This window comes from Bufo gargarizans, chromosome 4 (assembly GCF_014858855.1).
Source record: "Bufo gargarizans isolate SCDJY-AF-19 chromosome 4, ASM1485885v1, whole genome shotgun sequence".
NCBI classification, from domain to species: Eukaryota; Metazoa; Chordata; class Amphibia; order Anura; family Bufonidae; genus Bufo; species Bufo gargarizans.
Genome location: NC_058083.1, coordinates 423,660,285 through 423,664,847, shown reverse-complemented (window position 1 = coordinate 423,664,847; position 4,563 = coordinate 423,660,285).

Sequence of the window (4,563 nt, the reverse complement as noted above, 5' to 3'; positions counted from 1 at the left end):
AAGACATATACTTAGTTTGTGGACACAAAGCATACAAATGGTTATCTGAGAATGTCACAGGACTGTGCACCATCGCCAAGCTTACTCCTGCCACCTTTATAGTACCACACTCTGAAATTGGCATAAATGCAGTACCTAAACACACCTTGTAATCGTAGGGCCAAAGATAACACACCCAGACCAAATGGCAAGCCACATGTAGTAGAGACGAGCATTACCAACAAAATTGTTAGTTCCATCTTCATATATCCCATGATAGCGCAGATGTGGGATCATCTGGTAGTAGCAACAGACTACCTGGATGACCAAATATGGGAAGAGATGAGACTTATGAATACCTCAAACATTGTGCAAAACCAGTTAATCATTGTCACCAACCAACACACATTAGTTCTAGATTATGTTACAGCTAAAGATGGAGGTATGTGCCAGGTTGTGGGACCCTCTTGTTGCCATTACATAGACCCGCAGGGTAATTTGCAAGTTAAGGTGGGTATAGAGAAAATGGCGGATTTAAGAGATAAATGGCTGGATGCACATAAAGCTGATAAAGATACATGGTGGTCTGATACCTTCTCTTCCCTTAACCCCAATAACTGGTTCAAAGGTATTGGGGGTTGGCTCATGGGAATTGTCCAGGTAATATTGCAGGTAGCCCTAATAATATTGGTGATATATGTAGTGATTAAGCTCGTTCTTATTTGTGTGACCCGCTTTTCAAAAAGAATGAAGAAAACTGATGAACGACCTATTATGCTCCTCTACGATGAGGAAGGACAGAAGGAAACATCGTTCAACACAGCTCCCCCTCCTCACAATGATGCCTGGCTGAGATAGGGTGAGATGAATCCCAGGGTATTACCACAAGTCCGAGCAACCGGGAGCCTACCTATAAGGGGTAGGTTGTCGCCACTGCGGGTGAAGAGGATACGAATGGTATGCCCAGGGGATTCGCTAGGCGAAGGGAAAGTCTACAATCAAGTCTCCAAGGGGGGACTGTTATGGACTATTGATACAAAATGGATACTTGCTTGTTGAGCTAAGATGGCGGCCAGGCATTCAGCCTACACCTATAAACTAGAATCTTACTTTGTGTTTTTATCATGTGTTTCTTTGTGGTTTCCGTTCAGCTCAAGCAAGCAGCTACAAAGAAAGAAGTAACGGTTTCACCCAGGAACAAGGGGGGGAGGGAGAAGGAATTTCCTCTGGCCGTCAAGGTTACAGAAAAGTAGAGAGTTCATAGCCAATAGAAAATATATACTTTATCTTTCACCCCCCTCCCACTCCCTCCTCTCATGAAACCCATGTTGTTTTCAGAAATAAACCAGAGATACTGATTAACTCCATGTAGTGAGTTGTCTGTCTGATCTCTCCGTGCACGTATCTTAATTTGGAGCAGTACATCAAATCAATCTGGCAGCTTTGTCAGAACCAGAACAACCCGCTCCGAACGCTAGTGTGAAAGTAGCCTATCTAGGCAAATGAAAGGACTTTACAATTCACTTACTTTCTCTTCAGTTGCTGGTTTCTCAGATTTCACTGAGGCTCACATGACCTGTTTTATCAGCTCCTCTCCCTGCCCTGATGATGATTCCTGCACAAGCCTGGCTGCTGCTATCTCCCTGGATTCTTAACCCTTTGAGCTGCACAGACCTGAAGGCTTTACTGAGTAGCTGCAGGCAGTGAGGAGACAAATTCTGGGCACAAGAGCTGACAGACTAGAGGAGTTCTGCACAAGAACTGGTGGTGGGGGCCCTGTGTGTATCAACAGTGTCATTGTATAGCTGGGACTTGTAGTCCTACGCATACAACATGCTGCTGAGTATCCCAGCAGGCAGACATGTCACTCAGGACAGCACCTACCGTATTTTTCGCCCCATAAGACGCACTTTTTCCCCCCAAAAAATCGGGGGGGAAATGCCCCTGCGTCTTATGGGGCGAATGCGGACAATTTAACATCGCTGGATGCGATGTAGCGGGGGCCGGGGGAGGGACTGGAGGAGGAGCTGGGGGCCGGGAATAGCGGCGGGGCGGTGCAATCAATGTACTGTAGCCCCGCCCCGCCGATATACTAATATTAAATGTCTTATTCTATTAAAATGTATTAGATATGCCCCCTCACTCCTAAATTGCTAATCGTACCTTAAATCCTATTCCTAGGTGCTGTAATGCAGGCCGGGCGGGCGGCAGCGTAACTCCCTGATGTCACGTGCCTGCGCCGCCTACTTTATGAATGAAGCAGGCGGCGCAGGCAAGTGACGTCAGCGAGTGACGCGCCGGCCGCCCGGCCTGCATTACAGAAGCTAGGAATAGGATGTAAGGTACGATTGGGGTCAACAACTATATTTCGATTATAATATTTTTATGAATGCACTATTATATCTGGCGAGACACAGCCTGATCCAAATCACAGTGATTTGGATCAGGCTGTGTCTCGCCAGATATAATAGTGCATTCATTAAAATATTATAATCAAAATATAGTTGTTGACCCCATGATGGTTAGGAGAATCCCTGTTATGGCAGTGGTGGGAGGTATATTTGAGGCGGCATTTGTATAGGTGATCGACATGGCAATGCCGATAACACACATCTTGCACGCCCATATGAGGAGATTGTACCCCCTTGACAGAGGTGTGCAATTCCCCTCTATTTGCCTCACACAAGCCATGTATGATATAGCTTACATCTTTGGGTCACTTTACCAGCTTCCAATATGGCGCTTTAGCCCTCATCTTCATGTGGGCATGCGCATTGGAGTACTGATGGTGTATGGTCGCGCTGTGTTCGACTTGGGCGGTATGCCTGTCTTATACACAGCGTGAGGTCATGGGATTATAGATCATACAAACCCGCATCCAAAGCACTTACCAAACACAACTGAAATAAATAAATAAGACACGTGGACACAATATATGGTGGAAGATTTTGGCCACGACCAGCTTTATTAAAGAACAGCTTAAACCAAATGAACATTAAACCAATGTACCAATATAACCTTTATAACCATGTAACGGTCCAGCCATAAGCTCGGACCAACCAGCTTAATACCCAAGATTAGACCAGCCATAAGCTCGGCCTAAATACCCGAATAACTCGTCCGCTCACCATTTCAGTGAGCGACTTTACCCACCGGACCAGGCCGACTAAGCAGGAGGCATGGGCCCCCCCCACCCATAGCTTCTTCTATCATAGCCTGAAAGCCCAAATTAAATATATCAAGACCAATGGAAGACAGATGAACACCATCAGAAAAATACAGGCCGGGCAAACCTCCCTCCAAGTCCACGTGTCGATAGGAGAAACCCCAAACCAAGGGCATAAATTTCGCCATGACTCTGTTGATGCGAATCCTAATCTTATCCAGGTATTTCAGATTCGCACAAGATAGCCATACCAGCCGCGGAACCATCTCTGAATAAACCAAACGTGACACAGGAAACAATCGCCGCAACCGGACCAAAGCACGCTTCATGCTGAAGGCTAACTCCATGGTCCCAAGCTTCCCCACGTCATTGCCACCAGCATGAAGAATAATAATATCAGGGTCCGGATACAACGAACACATTTCTAAAATCACATCAACAATACCCTCCCAGCGTAGTCCTCTGACACCATTCCAATGGACCCTAACATTGTCCATAGACCATGACAGGTTATCACCGTACGACCTTCCTGCAGCTCTCCGCTGGGCCCAATGAACGAAGGAATGGCCAACGATCCATACGGTGACGCCTTGGAAACCTGAGAAGACAAACAACATTAGAGGGCATCATGAAAGGGACGAACATACAACTTAAAGCGATTGGAGGACCATCTCCCAATCCTCTTAATTATTGAAGAGCCCAAACCAAATTGAGCTGCTGTGGATGCAGTCCCGATCCTGAAGGAGTGTGATGTAAACCGAAAGTCCTCCAAACCCAATACACTAAGACATTTACACAACACCCTCCGAAACTGATACTGTGTTAAAGGGGAAAAATCCTGATGAACAAAAAACAGAGAACCACCAACAGGTCTGCACTTCCAGAAACGCGATAGCATACTCACCGGGCAGAGGTCATCTGACCTGACCCTGCCCACCCGAATCCAAGAACCTTGTCCAGCCTGATCCGTCTTAGTAGTAGGAAGAAAAAACAAAACATAGTTAGCATGAATGTGCACATTAGCTAACAATAGCCCTAAGCCAGACCTGCTGCTTTTCGGCAACAGCTCGCCTATCCTGAAAGCCCCAAAAAACATGCACAAAAATACGGTAGAAAAAAGCAGAGACTCATAATCACTGATGCAAAGCACAGCTGTAGCTTCACACAAAGCAACCAATAAATCAGGGGAGATAGGACACCTGCTGTCAGAAGCACAGTTACCTCTCTTATAACCCTTCAACATCTGTTTCACCATAAAATATTCCATAAAGGAAGGAACCCCCAAAATCCTAAGAAAGAATGAAACACCGGACAAGATCCTAACTACCGTGGCATGAGCTAACCTCATCTTAAAAAGAGACAGACAAAAAGCTAACGCCGAAACCTCATTACTCACAAAGGGGGACCCACCTCTACCT